Source organism: Anomalospiza imberbis, chromosome Z (assembly GCF_031753505.1).
Source record: "Anomalospiza imberbis isolate Cuckoo-Finch-1a 21T00152 chromosome Z, ASM3175350v1, whole genome shotgun sequence".
Taxonomy (NCBI): domain Eukaryota; kingdom Metazoa; phylum Chordata; class Aves; order Passeriformes; family Viduidae; genus Anomalospiza; species Anomalospiza imberbis.
In genome coordinates this window covers 69,986,879-70,003,710 of record NC_089721.1, presented here as the reverse complement: position 1 = coordinate 70,003,710, position 16,832 = coordinate 69,986,879, and positions in this window count along the sequence as shown.

The following is a 16,832-nucleotide window of genomic DNA, read 5'->3' as shown; positions in this document are numbered from 1 at the left end:
TAGAGAGCTCTACAGCACACTTGAGGAAAGGAGGTTTACCCTAGAAATGAATTTCATTTACACTGGCTCGAGAGAGAAAGGCACAGCCAGGGAGATACACTCATGGCAGTTTTTCCTCCTAAAAATTCCTTTTACAGATTGAACATAAAACAAGAAAAAAGTGCATGCTTGAGTAACATGATACACAAGAGAAGAGGGAAAAATGCAGCAGTTACAGCAATCAGAACAAAACACCAGGCTGTGGTTCACTGAGGATGGAGCCAGCATTGTTCCTGCAAGCAGCAGGCCCTCCTCGTGCCCTCACCCACTTGCTCCCACCCCAGGTTGCCCCACACTGGCCACCAGCCAAGCCAGCAAAAAACAATGGCACAAAGGTTTTGTTTTCAGAAGAAACAACTCCATATTTTGGCTAGCCATGTAAGCACATAAACAGCTGGAATGGTGTCCTTTGGCAGCGGTGCCAATTTAAACTGTGCACGGAATTGCACAGGCTCCCAGAGAGGAGCTCTGGGAAGGATTAGCAGAAACTGTGCAGAGCCTTGTGTTGTGAGTGGGCTGATTTGGTCACTGGTGTCCAGGCTGCCAAAGCAGATGCTGTTTCCACGCTGAGGGGAGGAATCCCTGTAGGTTTACACATGGACAGTTTCCATCATGTGTCTCTAGCATGGGAAGGGGAATGACCTTCCTGACATTCCTGTGGAGGCACGAGTGTGTTTTCCCATCACTCTCCACAATCAGTGGGAAAGACATCAGATTATAAGATGAGTTAATGGAGAGTGAGTCAAGGAGCATGGCACAGAGCTCCTTCAAGCACAGCACACTGGGTGTTTGCTCAGGGGGTCTTAAGGACACAGAGTATGTGCCACCACGTCTTCTGCTCATTTAAGTCCTCTGGCTCTTGTTTTGAGTCCAGCAGAAACTGCTTTGAAACCTTAAGTCCAAGCTGTACCCCACCTCAGCACACCCCAAACCCCATTCCCTCTGCAGGTTTAGCACTCACAAGCTCTACTCCAGCACCAAGGTTGAGACCCAGCAGGGTTGGATTTGCCCCTCCCTTTTCTGGGCATCGTCCTGAATTGGTGAGGTCAGTTCACTTCTCCCCATCCAGGATCCAGGATGCAATTACCCATCCCACGTCATGGGCCCTGCCAACACTCAGCTCGTCAGAGTCCAGCTCATCCCAGCCTCTGAGATGCTGAATGCCATTTTGGGTAGAAGTGGGACAGGAAATCTGAAATCATACCTCACTCATCCATTTGGGACTTGGGATATTATGAAAACTGATTTGTAATGGAAAGTAATTTGCTTTACTTCTGTCACCCCAGGACTTCCTGTCTGGCCGTGTCTATGTGTTAATGTGTTGTATATCAAGATAGATATTGTACCCCCTTTGCCATGCTGGGGGACACATGCTACCCCTCCCTGGTCTCCCACTAAGCAGTGAAGAAGCTGAAGACAATGGATGAAGGAATGAAAACAGTGCCCTTGGATGGTTAAAACCAAGGCAACATTTCTCCTACCTACATCCTTTCTGAGTAATGTAAATCCAGTGCAATCAGTGGTAGGTTATTTCTGTCATTTGATGTCTGCAGAGTTAGGTTTGTTCTGTTGTACTGGTTTTGGCTGTTCTCCTAGTCATTCTTCTAGAAGATTTTGCCCAACAACTAAAAACACAGGGGAAAAGGACAAATTTTCACTGGAGTTCTGTGCCCAGTTCTCTTTGTTGCCTTTTGAAATCATTTACAATCCCTCTTGTTTTTCTCATCTTATCTCTCCCCTAGACTTTTACTAGCGAGTCTTTATAGAATTATTCTCAGTGGGACTGGTTTTCATTGAAAAAACGACGGAAATCAGTATACATCCATTAAAAGTAAAACTGAGATGATTTCCTGCAGCATGATACCACTATGAAGTCTTTGTGACTTTTTTAATCTCTGGTATTTGAATTCTGCACTAAGAGACTGCATGAAGCTGTGGTGCAGAAGTAGGCAGAGCAAATTGAGAGAGAAAGGATTAAAAAGACCGAGGGAAAAAAACAAAACAAAACAAAACAAAACAAAACAAAACAAAACAAAAAAAAAAAAAAAAAAAAAACAAGAAAAACCAACAATGTTTAGATGTAGCTGCTTCTTTGTAATAATGATGTTTGCAATTTTAGGTTGCCAAAATTTTCAGTGGAATTTTTTTTTTATTTACAACTGGTGTTCAAAATGATTAAAGGGAGAGCAGAAACTGGTGGATTTGTAACAGTGGAGATTCAAGGTTTCCTAATGGAGACAGCTGATTTCATCTTTATTCACACTGTTGTCACAGCACTTCTCAGCTTCCACCTGAAGATCTTCAGAGTCTGGTAGAGATTTGTGGAGTTGAGTGTCAATAAAGAAACAGTGCTGAAAGTCTTGCTCAAGTCAAGATAGACAATAATCACTGCTTTCCCTGCTCCCATCAAGCTAGCCACCTCATCCTACAAGGCAATCTTCAGGCATCATTTCCCTTTTGTAAATCCATAGATTGATAGTGACTGCTCTCAACCAGCTTTTTCTCCTTAATGAGTTTGGGACAGTCTTCCAAGATTGTTGCCTGACCAAATTGTATTTCTCCAGATCCTCCTTCTTGCCCCTCTTGCAAACAAGAGTGATGACTTCTTTCTTCCAGTCTCCATGAACCTAGCCCAATTTCCAAGACTTTTTGAAGATAACTGTGAGTGATCTCACATTTACATCGGCCATCTCCCTCAACACCCTTGGGTGTGCCCCTCCAGGATGTGAGATTCATGTACTGGGGGATATCAGAGTATACATATTAGATTCAGATTTTAGTACTTTTTTTTTCCTGATACATGCAATTTTTAAGCTAGACTGTGTTTGCAGAAGGTGCTGTAATACTCGACTAAGTGAAAACAGAACTGCTTTAATGACACTGACCTTTCAATATACTGAGTCACCATGACTCCTGTGTCAGCCTCAGATAGATCCCTTCCAAGTAACTTCCCTGGAACGATGGTGTCAGATGAGGAAACAGAAGTGGCCAAAAGCTATTGGAAAAAGTCTTGCTATTGTGTAAACAGAGGTGTTTGGGTATCAAAGAAGGAAGAGAAGAGGAAGAGGAAGAGGAAGAGGAAGAGGAAGAGGAAGAGGAAGAGGAAGAGGAAGAGGAAGAGAAGAGAAGAGAAGAGAAGAGAAGAGAAGAGAAGAGAAGAGAAGAGAAGAGAAGAGAAGAGAAGAGAAGAGAAGAGAAGAGAAGAGAAGAGAAGAGAAGAGAAGAGAAGAAAAAGAAAAGAAAAGAAAAGAAAAGAAAAGAAAAGAAAAGAAAAGAAAAGAAAAGAAAAGAAAAGAAAAGAAAAGAAAAGAAAAGAAAAGAAAAGAAAAGAAAAGAAAAGAAAAGAAAAGAAAAGAAAAGAAAGAGAAAGAAAGAAAGAAAGAAAGAAAGAAAGAAAGAAAGAAAGAAAGAAAGAAAGAAAGAAAGAAAGAAAGAAAGAAAGAAAGAAAGAAAGAAAGAAAGAAAGAAAGAAAGAAAGAAAGAAAGAAAGAAAGAAAGAAAGAAAACAAAAAAAAAGGAAGAAAGAAGGAGCCCTGCATGGGGCTGACAGGGAAAATATGAATTTCTAATTCTTCCCTGGCATTTTCTTTTCATAATCACTCTCTCTAATAACAGAGTCCCACAGGTTTTGATTGATCTGCTGCTATCACATTAAACTCTGAGACTTTTGTGGTGTCCCAGAGAGGAAGGGGCTGGGATTTCAAAGAAAGCAGTAGCCACACGTTCAAGCTGGGCTGCAGCCAGGATTTCAAAATCAAACTGAGCATCATAAAGAATAATTCTTAAAAATGAGGAAATGTGGGTGCCTTTTGGGGGGCTTTAAGAAAAGTTGAGCTCTTTTGATACAAATCCAGTATGCAACTACAAAACACCCCATGGAATCAGCTGTCTGCTTAACCCCTTTAGGTTCCTCAGGAGAGAGAGGGGGAAATGTTTTAAATTATGCCCTTCAGTTTGCAAGTCACTGACTTTATACATTTCTGGAGAGGAGTACAAGGGTTTGTTTCTTGCTATAGCAAAGAGTTAGATAAAATTTCAGGTGGCTACTAATAGATTTCACAAGTTTTTCGTGGTTACCAACCTCAGTCAGGCCTGTCCCACATCATTCTGCATTAAAAGCATCCCTAACTAGCTGCACTTTGGGTGTTTCTCTCAAATTAACCTGGTCCCAGTAGGTCAAAGGCCCAAGTGTCCAAATGCTGCTGTGACTACAATTTTCCTAAGCTAGCTACAGTTTATGGGTATTAAACTTTTATCAGGACATGGTTATAACTAAAATAGCCCAGCACTAGAAGGAAGTTGGAAACAAAAATCCACCCAGCTGGGAGCAGTCTGATTGCTTCCTAAAATAAAGACCAAAGCAAGAATAAGAGAATTTCCTCAGTTTTTGTCAGACAGAAGATTTCCAAATCACTATTCCAGCACTCACTGGGTCAGTAACAGTACGTATACAACTGTAACAGCAGTTTCTCAGGATCCACACTAATAAAAAGGATTATTTTATCAGACATATTCTGAATTTTCCGAGTTTGTTAAGCCCTCTGACATCCTACAGAGGAAAAATTAATGCAAGTTTCATTTTGTGAAAGTGGAAACTTATTCAAAGTGCTAACCCAAAGGATAGTTAAGAGCCTGAAACACATGTAGGGTCTAAGTAGAGTGGGACAGCTTGAAAAAGGATAAATGTAGTGTAGAAGTGATAGGCATGTTTAAAATAATGAAAGTTGTAATGAAGCTGAGAGGGTAAGGATTTCATCTGTTGCACAGTGGAGAAGCTGTGGGACACACAGTGATTCCAGGCAGCCCACAAAATGTATAAGGCTGCAATTTTAAAATAAAGACTGAAACAGAAAAAGAAGTGTGCTTTCAACTATCTCCTATAAGGCAGAAAATGTGGAATCCATCACCACGCAGTGCAGCAGAGGCTGAAAGGATAAAGGGCTTCCAAAAGGATTTTCACAAGTGCATAGATGTTAGTACCAGAGCTGGTCTGGAGATTTCTAGATCTGTTAAACCTCCAGACCTGGAAGATTACTGCATGCAGCAGGGAAAGGACCACGTAGTGTGTTCACAAAAAAAAAGAGTAAGTGCTGTAAGAGACAGACATTCTGTCTGGCCCAGCCAAGCAAGCCTGGGAAAGGGAGCAGACACTAAACAGAAATAAGCGTTGGCAGCAGCAAGTTTCTTTTCTATAATTCGTATTTCCTCAGCATGGCAGTCCCCAGGCCTGGAGGTGCAGTAATTCTATCAGAACCACCACTACCAACGCGGAAGCTGCTCCCCTTCTGTTCTGTGTTTGCCTCCACTTCATGCCAGGCTGAAAAGGTCTATCCTGGGTTGTGGAGCAAGGGGGAACTTGGCCCTGTGTGCTTTATTGTTTCCTCTGAGGTCTGACACGGACAAATAACTGGCATGGAGAGAAAAGCCCTGATGTGTCCCTGCCAGGTTTAAATGTCGGGATTGCTCTCAGGGGGCTGATCCAAAACTCAGCAAAGTCAACAGCAAAAAAAACTCCTTCGCTTACAAGGGGGTTGGTGATGGGTTTGTGCTAGACAGGAGATCCCAGAAGACGTGTCCCACAGACAGATGGACAGGGGAGCATGAGATGATCAGTAAGAGCATTTCAGTTTCCCCGTTAAGCAATGGCTTAATAAAAGCAGTTTTCACAAATATTTCACAATAACCAGTGGATGTTACACTGGTGGTTACACATTCAAAACAGCTCTGCAGGCATCAGCAGATGAAACTATTTGGCTGAGTGAATGAAGCTACAAACCAAAACAAACAGACCCTGGCTTCAAGTGGCAGAAACAATCTTGCCATTAATTCGTGCTTTTTCATAATAAAATAACACCAGGCAACCCCAGAAAATCCATGTGAAGGCACCTGCCAGCTTCATCAGCAAGTATCCTTCCAGACTGTGATTACAGGGCAGGCCTTTCCCTGTAGGACTGTGCAGTGTAAGTGTGGATAACCCAGTGGCTTCCTGCTTGTGTCCATATATTGGGGCCAAGGTATGGGGTGATGCAGGGTCACTGTCCCTTATTTGAACCCACAGACTTCAAGCATCAAGAGATAGTGGGGGGACTTCTTTTCAGAGATAGCAGGTGAAGGAGCCTATGTCAGAGGCACCCTGGAGGAGTGCAGGAATGCTTGAGACATGTCCCAGATGAAGAGAGGGACCCTGGCATGCAGCACTTGTCAAGTCAGCAGTGAATATGCACAAGAACCAATCCTCACTGCTGGTCCTCATGTCCTGGCTTTGGAGGTCTTTAGCATCACAAAATGGTCAGAAAAATTCTGGGACTGGGGGCTGCAGCCCCTAGCTTCTCAGATGTTACATCTGGAGGTGTCCAGACCTCAAGCATCTACTCTCTCAGCTGTTCACTCTCAAAAAAAAAAAAAAAAAAAATTTCATCTCTCCTAGACAAATGATGTTTTTTTGTTTGGTTGGGTTTTGTTTTTTTTTTTTGGTTTCATCTGGGTTTTTTTGGGGTTTTTTTTTGGTTTTTTTTTTGTTTTTTTTTTTCTAAATCCCAGGACTCCTGAAATTCTCCAATAAATTTTCTGTCAGGGCAGCAAGAGGATTTGTTAACAGAGTGAGTTTATTCTTCTTTTTTTCTTTATTTCCTTTTTTATTTTTTCCCTTCCCATCTTTTATTTTATTTTTATGCAGTATTCATGTTTATTTCTATGCCCTGGGGGGAAGCTCAAGCCATTTGGCTGTTTAAGATAGCCACGGCCAAACTGAACAGTGCTGCATCTGTGATGGGGGAAAGAGGCATCTATTTACAGTGCTGGGGATGTAAACTTGGAAATAAGCTTTTTCTTTTTATTTTTAACCTGGAATAGAGCTAAGTATGGCTGCAGACATTTCTCCATTTAGGCTGCGGGTCTTTCCAGTAATTATGGCTGAAACCCAAGTCCTGCTGACGTAAATGGGATTCTGTCCACTGACTTCAAGAGGAGGTAGACCAGGCCTAGCCTTGAGGAACACAGCCAAGACAAGGGAAAGCCTTCTGCTTTCCCCCCCCCAAGGAAAAACACTCTGAACTTACAGGATCTTAAGAAACACTCTGAACTATTCCTTCTCCTCCTACCTGCTGCTTTGGGATCATTCTAGGGTGGTCTATCTACTCCCCTTCAAATTCTCTCACCACTCCCATGAATGCACCTCACCTGTGACACCACCCAGTTCTCAAAACCTGTCATAAAACCCCTGGCTGCAAAACCCCTGTAGCTGTGCTAAAATTTGGCAGGATGCTGTCTGCCCTTCTGTGGCACCCACACCTCTGCTGCCTTGTCTTTCCAGCTTTTTACTCTGAAAAGTTTCTGAGGCCAACCTTAAAAAAATACAAAATTAAAAAAAAAAATTAAAGGGATCAACTGCTTACTATCTTGTTTTCTAGTGTTTAAATTTTTCACAAGTATTTGCTCTGCACAGAAGAGATAAAAATTACAGGCAATCGGTGCCTGAACTGGCTTCTTTGTTGATGCCAGGTGAGTTTTTCTAAGAGCCTCAGCAAGGAAGGAGGATCTGCAGCAGTACAAGACACAGAAGGCAGGGTTATAGAAGTCATTCACCTTCCTGCCCAGCCCAATTAGCCCTGAGACACAGCGCTAATTACCCTGGGTAAGGTGCCACACTAGTGTGCACATCCGTGAGCACGCATCTTGCTGAGACCTCTAACACAGGCTGCCAGGAGAGGCAAGCCTTGGCTCTGGAGGCAAAGGGGTTAATGGGAAGGCTGATCTGCAGGCCTGACAGCTCAGTGGAGCTGAGGATTTGGGATGTGAAGGAAATATAGAGGGGGTGAGGGAGAAGAGGAAGGCTAGATAGATGAGAGAGTTGAGTGCAATTTTGGTTTTTGTAGGATTTGTGTCTCCTGCCCCCTCTGATTTCTGTCTTTTCCTGTTGCCACTGTCCCATTGCCACCACCCAGATCCCTGCTGCTGGAAATGGGGCATGAGGTGAGAAGATTCCTTCTGACTAATTTGAAGATGTTGGCAGAGCTTTGGGGAGCCATCAAGGCTTTCCAGCTATCTGCTGCCTCCAAGCTCCAAGCATCACTTTCCAGACACAGCAATTAACCTCTTGACACCATCAAAGCAAGCACGCTGCTCAGCCCACAGCCAAAGCCAGACAGAGGCACATCCTGCTGTCCTGAGGACTCTGCTGGTCTTCAAACTTGTTGAGAAGAGGACTTCTCTAAGGAAAAGCCATACCCAGAAGGTGACACAGTGGGATTCCAGATTGCTCTTTTGAAATCCTTCACAGCATTGATATAAGCCTGGGAAGTCTGCAGTCCATGATAAGCACATGCAAGCCTTCCCACATCTGAAAGGTTTGGAAGTAGAACCATCTGCCTGCATCATTCCACCAAAGGTTTAGCAGAGGTTAATCCAAAAATGAGGAAAAAAATGCATTATTATAAGCTTGTTTGTAATTTCTCCTTTATCTGCCTGAGAAAGTCATCATCTCCTGAGAAACAAACACACCAATCTGAAAGCAAGAAGAGAAAAAAATAACTTTTTAAACATTTATTGGGCCCATTGACTGTTTCAGCTCTGAAGAGCACTGAAGAGCAACAAAGTTCAACTGAACAGAACTGTGAAATGTGGGACAGGGGAAATTCTCTAAGAGGTGGTGGAGGGTTGGGGTCAGGAAGGCCAAGGTGAAGCTGGAACTGAACCTGGAAAGGGGGAAAGAGTACCAGGACGTTCTAGAGCTTCATTAAACAGGAAAGGAAGGGCACAGGAGGTGTTTTTCCCCACTCCAAACAACACTGGCACACAGGTGACGGGGGATGGGGAGAAGCCTGAGGTGCCCAAGCTGAGCTTTTCTGCCTCAGCCTCCAATGGCAGCCTCTCCTCCCAGCCCTCCAGGTGGATGGAGAGCAGGATGGGCCCTGTGGAGCAAAGGCTCTGCCCTGGAAGGAAAGACCCTGCTCAGGGCCAGCTGAGGAGCCTGGGAATGCTCAGCTCGTGGGACCTGATGGGATGCAGCCCCGGCTCCCCAGGGAACTGGCTGAGGGAGCTGCCAAGCCACTGTCCATCACTGGAAAAGTCCTGGCAGTCAGGTGAGATCCCAGGAGGCTGAAAAGAAGGGAAGGGAAAAGGAAGAGCCTGGGAACACCCAGCTGAATTCCCCTCTGTGCCTGGGGAGGTGATGGGACAGACCCTCTGGAAGCTCTGCTGAGGCTCATGGAGCTCAGGGAGGTATACCATATACATCATCTGGGAAATCAGGTGGCAGGGATTTACTGACAGTTCTGTGTGAGGCTGGGTACAGCCTGGACCATTTGAGAAGCTTTGGTGCCAACCTCTGCAAACACACGGGTAGAAAATGCTTTCCAAAGAAGGCAGCACAAATCAGTGCCTCAAAGACAATTCCACTCATGGTGTGGCGCTCAGGAGAGCTGGTTGCAGGCCAAAGCAACAACAGAATGCATTCCCACAAAACAAAACAAAAAAAAACCCAAACCCCAAAAGAACAAAAAAGCCAAAACAAAACAACAAGCAAGCACACAAACAAACAAACAAACAAACAAAAAAAAAAACAACAAACAAACAAACAAACAAGCCAAAACCCACCCCAAACAAACAAAAAAAAGCACAAAAAACCACACACACACAAAAAATTTGCAATCCTGGACTTATTTCTCAAGTCAAAACAATGCAAAATATTTTGCTGTGTCTTCCAAGAGAGAAATACACCAGTGAGAATCACCTTGGTCAGTCCATATAAGCCATGAACATCCCCTGGGATTTTTCACCCCTCTGGAGTAGCAGGATTAAAACCAGAATTCTAAAGGCACTACACCTTGTACATCTGACAGAGAGGCTGCAGAAGCTGCACCTTTATAAAGTGGGCAATTTGAAAATAGTCTGGTACATAGCCAAAATTCTTATTCTTATGGTGGTCCACCTTGAGTAAATCCATTAGTCAGCCAAGCCTGCTGCAATTTTCCACATAATCTTGTTCTGCTTTGGATTTACACCTGTTCATCAGAGATTCCAAGACCAGAATCTGGCCATGGGTAGCTGTCAGTATAGGCTCACGTGCTCATTTGTTGTTTCATTGTGAACAAACTGCTTGCAGACCAAAGGCCAGGCTGTGTTCTCAATTATGCCATAATATACCTGAATCATTGCAGCTGCCGTCGTGGGCTACAAAGTCATAGCAAAACTTGAAGTCCCAGAGGTATTTTGGGGTGGGCCTGTTCTTTGTTGGCTTTTAGAGAAAGCAGTAGTCAGGCTTAGGGTGGGAGAAGTAAATGTATATAAACCCACCATTGCTTCTCCAGCTCAGAGACTGTCTGTGGAATCCCAAACATCTGGAGCTCATTACCATGCTGGCCTCATTCAAATAATTGTTTAATTATCTTCACTTTCTCTTTCTCTCCTCCCTTCTGTTTTCCTCACCACCCAATTCCAGGATGCTGAACTCAGTTTGAAAAAACCCCTCCAGAAGTGAGCTTCATCCATGGGAATTTCGTCTGTAGGAAAATATTTCTATTCAGTCCTAAACAAACATTCTCAGTGCTCATAGCATCCCACCACCAGCAAGCTTCTCCTCCTTACATAAAACAAAACTGTAATTTTTTTTTTTCCCATTAGCTGGTGACAAATTTTGAAGCAAGCAAGGTAAGAAAGACACATTTATTTGGCTTATGAATGCTTTATAGTGTGCATGTATATATATGTATGTATGAATGTATGTATATATATATATATACATATGTATATATATGTATTTTTTTGTTGTATATATATATGTGTGTGTGCATATATTTTTTTTGTTTTGTTTTTTTTTGGTTTTTTTTGTATATATATATATATATATTGTGTACAGGAACTTCCAAACCTAAATCCATGGTCATTCTAGGTTCCCACTTGACTGGGAACTGAGAGTGCAGGTCTGAAGCCTCTTATCAGCACCTCATTAAGGAACAGAACACCTTCCTTCAGTGGAGGATGGAGAAAAGCAGAAAGTGAATAATCCTGCCCAGAGTGAAAGCTGGAACAGTCCAAAAGGCCGCATTAACTCCACCAGAGCTCCAAACAATACACATCTCAGAAACACCAAATGGAACATAACAATATTTATTTATTTATTTATTTAATCTTTTTCTTTTTGGCTTTACTTAAAAAAAAAAAAAAAGAAAAGAAAAACTAAAAAAAAAAAAAAAAAGGAATGAGGATAAAATACTTTTTGTTGCATTATGACAGCTGCAACAGCTGTAAGGGCGTGATGACACAGCTTCTGTCTGGAGCAGCAGGCCAGAGCAGAGCAAAACCTCAGCAATGTAAACAGAGACCTGGTGAAAAGCATATACTTTCACAGACACAGTGAAGCCAAGCCTCAAACTGCAGCACTCTTTTTTGGTGTTTTCCTTTCCATCTGTCACCACGGCAGATGGATGGTGTCTGTCTGTACCTTTGGGACAGTCTGTTGGCTCAGGACCCCCCAGCTGCCACACAGAAGGGTCCAAGAGCCAAATGGGAACGTGCCTGTGCAGATCCATGCCCCGCCACTACCATCTCCAGACACTCAGGAGAGATGAAATGCTTGAAACTGGAGTAATGAGAGATCTCAGGATTCTCTACATCGTCCTCCAGGCACGTTGGTTTTTCAGTCTGAAAATCTGCAGACTTTTCAATCTGCCCAGAGTAAAATGCAGCTGCATGGTTGCTGTTAGCCATAGGTTTTTAGGTGGAGATAAAGCATTTTAGAGTTGCCACTCTGAATTAAGCTCCCTCAACACAGGGGGAGTGTTGAGAGCTGGTCCAGGGACAGATTTTTTGTGAAGGAACAGCACCCAGCACACAGTTCCCTCCTGAAGAGGTCCATTTCTGTGGTGCTTGCTGCAGATCAACACTGTCTAGCCACCCTTCACCCTGCAGAGAAGAAAAATTGTTTATCAGACCAGGGAGGTTTTCCAGTGTCAAGCCTCAGAGCTGCCCTAGTCGCCAGAAGGGGTATTAACCTTATTTATTGTCGGTTATTATTGTCATATGATGAAATACATCCTTCAGGAGAGACCAAGACTGAATAATTTAAGCAAAGTCTGATTATAGTGAGGAATTAAAACCCAGCCCCTGAGGAGAAAAATTGCAATGTAAACAAGCACAGAAACATCATCCAGCCACTACAATCTGGCTTATAAGAGAGCAGATGAGAAACTGTCCTTTATCTTGCAAAGTTTCACTCCTAATGACTTTATTTTGGGCCTACCCTACTGTATCTATAGAAATTGCTATCATCCTAGTTAGTTATTTTGATTCTGGGAAAGAATTTGAGACAGTTTTGACAAATCCCAAGAAAGTAAAATGTTCAATAGCCTGGCATGGCATCTCTTACAGGGATAAACCAGCTTATTCTTCAGATGACCAACAAAAGCAAGTAGCAGGTGTGGAAAAACATGACTGGTGTGGAAAGGGTATGTAGAAATGGATGCTTCCTCTCCAAATAAATGGTTTGGAGATGTCATTGTAAGATGATATTTGTAGGCACCATTGCAAAGAAAAATGGGAGGTATTTCTTCTGCAACACCTCAAAGTAAACTGCTGATCTCTTTGCAAATAGGTAGTGCAGATATTAAGGATGATACTTCTGGGGATTAAAAAAATAGGGAAGAAAAAAAAAAGCAGCCCAGATAAATCTGGGTTTAAAAAAAATCATCAAGGATAAAACAGCATGATAAGCACAGCTATTTGTTTAATATAAATATTATTACTATAAATAATAATAAAATAAATCAGTGATAAAGTTGCCTGCCAAATTATAACCTACTTCTTTCACGCTCTCCTAGGCTCACAGGCAGGTTATGAGACTGGACCCTTGGAGTGTTACATTTGCTGTCAATTTGAGTTTGATTTTAGGTCTGCAATGAAATCAGACAATAGGCTTGGTAATTGGACCCACAACTTCCATGTGCAACAAGCAACTGCATGCTATACCTTAACTGTGATAAAAAAAAAAAAAAGTCAATTTTCCGTCTCCCAAAAATTCATCAGTTATGCCTTAGCATCCTTGGTGATATAAATATGAATACCTATATATGAATACCTATATTTAACACATTAACAGATGTAGGTCCTCAGGAAATTAAGTTTTGCACTTGTGGGCATAGTGCCAACAGTGCACATCTGAGCTGCGATCCTGTGCCCATTCACAGAGCAAACTTTCTTCAGCAGCATCAAAGAACTATTTTTGCATTAAGCATGATGATTCATTCATTCTTTGAGAAGAAGCTGCTAAGCTAAAGACTTCCGTGTGTGTCTGCATCTCAGATTGATAACAGGCACATTGATAACTGATATATTTGAGAAAATACAACTCTGCTGATGTGTTAATAAAACCTCAATCCAGCACGGCACGTGTGCATCTGGTGAGTTAAAGAACATGATTGCTGTCTCTTGATCTTCCAGAGTAGTGATAATTTCTTCCACCCAGACCTGTTGGCCCCTTTCCATGGCTGGGTGTAGCTCTAAGACTCTTGTTACTTTACATCAAAACTCTAAAACAAACATTATCTCCCTTTCTATATCTGTAAAGTATTACACCTAACTAGGGGCCTTAGTCACTGTTATCATCTTTGGTAAATAAATAATAATGTTATTAACAATGATGGGCCAATAAATTATATGCATTCAAAATAAATGTCTGAGGCCTTGAAATGTGGGTGTTTCCTAAAGCAGTGGAATTCTTGGCTGTGAGGGTATTTCCAGACAGAGCTCTGATGCATCACTCTCTCAAAATATCTTACTGCTCAAGACTCCTGATTTGGACTTTGGATGCATTTGCATTTCAGCTGACAGATAAAATATTATGCTTCAGGTGCTTATTTTATTTTCTGAGTTTGGTTGCTTTTTTGGCTTTTTTTTTGTTTGTTTTGTTTTGTTGGGTGGTTTTTTTTTTCTTTTTTGTTTTTTGTTTTCCTTGATTGTTTTGTTATTTGGGGTTCTAGTTTGGTTTTGTTTTTTGGGGGGTTCTTTTTGTCATGGTTCCTTTTTTTTCTTTTAACTATGCTTTCTCAGCGTACTTATATTTTCTTTTTCCTTTATTTTCCCTCCTTTCAGGAATTGGACAACACTGTTTTGCAAGTTTCCACTTTTTCTGGAAATGTCTTTTATTATAAATCATTGAACAAACCACACATATTAACGTGTATAAATTTGTATTTAAAGTCCACTCCATTAAAGGTATCTGGGTAAAATAATTTTCCTTTTCAGAAATTTGGAAGAACCAATTGCTTTTGGAAATGTCTGGGTTTACTTATGAAAAATTACAATCTGGAATACTGTGCAGCAATATACATAGCAGGAATCCATTTTAAACAAACAAACAAACAAACAAACAACAAACTGCAAGTCTATGTGTATTTGTAAACAACATGCTTTTTCTGGAAATCACTGGTATTTTGTCAAGGAAATAAGGATACCTGCTATTTTTTTTTATGAAAATTGGAAATGCTTCCATCCAAAATGGCACAAAAGCCCTACACTCCTCCACAGCTCAGTGGGAGCAGCAATTCAGAATTCTTATGTTCTTATTTTGGGTGATCTGCTGCACTCTTCATCTAACTTGCATTCTCCTGAAGCACCATAGGCAATGACTTTTGTGGTGCCCAGAGACCACTAGAAAACTGTAAAAAAAGGCATTTGGGGATAGTCTGGCTAAAGGGTCAAGACAAACCAAAAGTAGAGACACAGAGACTTGTGATCCTGCAAGAACTTCCCCTCCTCTCAGAGTGTGAAATGGGACCCAATGCTAAATGTCACTGGGGCTTTAATTTCTGACACCTTTGCTCGCTGGAGTTGGAGCTGCTGAGTGCAACTGAGCAAATGAGAACTGGAATGATACCAAATATTGACAGATTATTGCAGTCCCAGTCACACAGAGTCTGTGCAAATTCATTTTATGTTCCTGTCTGTATGCCTGACTTGCTCAAAGCTTTTGTCCTCCAGTCTTTGCTCTCCTGGTTGCAGCTTTTCCATAGATATGCAGGGGAGTTTCAGGAAGTTCTGGAAGAATAGTTACTGACTTGGTAAAAGTTGTATCCTGCAGAGATCTTCTGTGTGTTTGACAGAGACCAGTCTTGCCTTGCCAGGATGCAGTGTGATTTACCCTTCAGTGGCATCTAGCATTGATCTCCAAACTAATTTCTAGCTGTACATCCATATTCCAAGTGTAGTTCTAAGTTGTTTCAAATCCAGACCTGTCAGAGAAGAGATATACCCCTGATCCTGTAATTTAGGCAAGGAATGTTGCAAATCTTTGAGTGATATAGAAATTACTCTTACTGTGATAGGACACTATAATAAATATGTTTGTCAACATATGCATTTCTTTTTCTCTCTTAAAGTTAAGCTTATACCATAAAAATACAATTTAATTTTTTTTTTTTTTTTTGTATTTTCTGTGAGTACTTTATGGCTCAAAACTCTCTCACACCCAAGCTGGTGCCACATCCTCCCCATGACAAAAGCTGATCATTTTTCACCAGAAAAATGGTGCAGCATGAGAACAGCTTATCCAGAGGGGCTACAAAATGTCTATCCCAGACATCTCTCCAGATCCAGTTAGACAAAAGTGGGATGTCCTTGGCTAGCAGTAGTGATAGTCTGATTTCCAGAGTTGGTTTGGACCTGAGACACCCAGACCAACCTCTCTTTAGTTGTGTGAAATGCTCATATGAGAACGGGTGGTGGTAGCAGCTTCTGCAGCAGTTCCAGTGATGCAGATCAAATGCACTGGTGCTGTTTAGGTACTGAGATCACTGTAAAATCTTTTAAGTGACAAGTTGAGTGGACTAATTTCTCTCTGAGCCAGTCTTGCCAAATTGTGACTGTCAGTACTGACATAGCAGATGTATGTCAAAAACTCTGTCAATCCCTGTAAAAGTTTCCCTGCTCCTCTTCCCTAGCACCCATTTTCTATAGCAGGCTGTGAACTGGCACCACAAACATTGATGCAAACTCTGGCAGTCAAACCTTCTCCTGAGCAGCTGTTGGAATATCTCAGTTGGATGTTCCTGAATTTAATGCTCTCCTTGGCTTTCTTACTCTTCCCTGCTCTTGCCATTACTCTCTCTTCCTAGGTTAATCCCCCATTTTAGTTTGCATTTTAGAGCATTCCTCTTTTCCCAGAGAATGGTGAACCTGTTGGTGTCACTCAGGAAGTTCAATTTTCTACAATCCTCAGACCCCCAGGTTGAAAACTGAGTGTCCCTTTCCATTCACAACACACAGGAGGAAGGATTTTGCAGCTCTTGGCTTCATCATGCAGCCACAACTTGGGAAAAGTGCTTTCAAGGGGGAGACCACCAGCCAGAAGAGCAAAACAGAAGTAGCCCAGACTATTAAAACCGTTTGGGACAGGACTGACACTTTTATTCTTTTCTTGAACTGCTTCTTGTGCATGGCAGTCTGGAGACATGGTTGGACACTGAGATACCTTCACAAGGCAGACAATAACAGATGCTTTTCCTGATGAAAGCAATTTTAAAACAGCTTGATTCCTCCAATTTGATTTTAAGACTGGATAATTCAAATTATTTACCTTCTGGCATCATAAGGTAATTTAAATGCTTTAGACTGCCATGCCAGCACTGGAAATTAAAATACCAAACACCTAGCAATAATGAGACAGTTTAACATCAACAGGACTGTGAACTTTTAAGAGAATCAGGAAAGGATTTCCCATTCCGATTCAGCAGAGGAAGCTGCCATGGTGATCAGTGATAAAACACTAAGGAAAAAGGGCTGTACTTGAGAGACAATTCCCT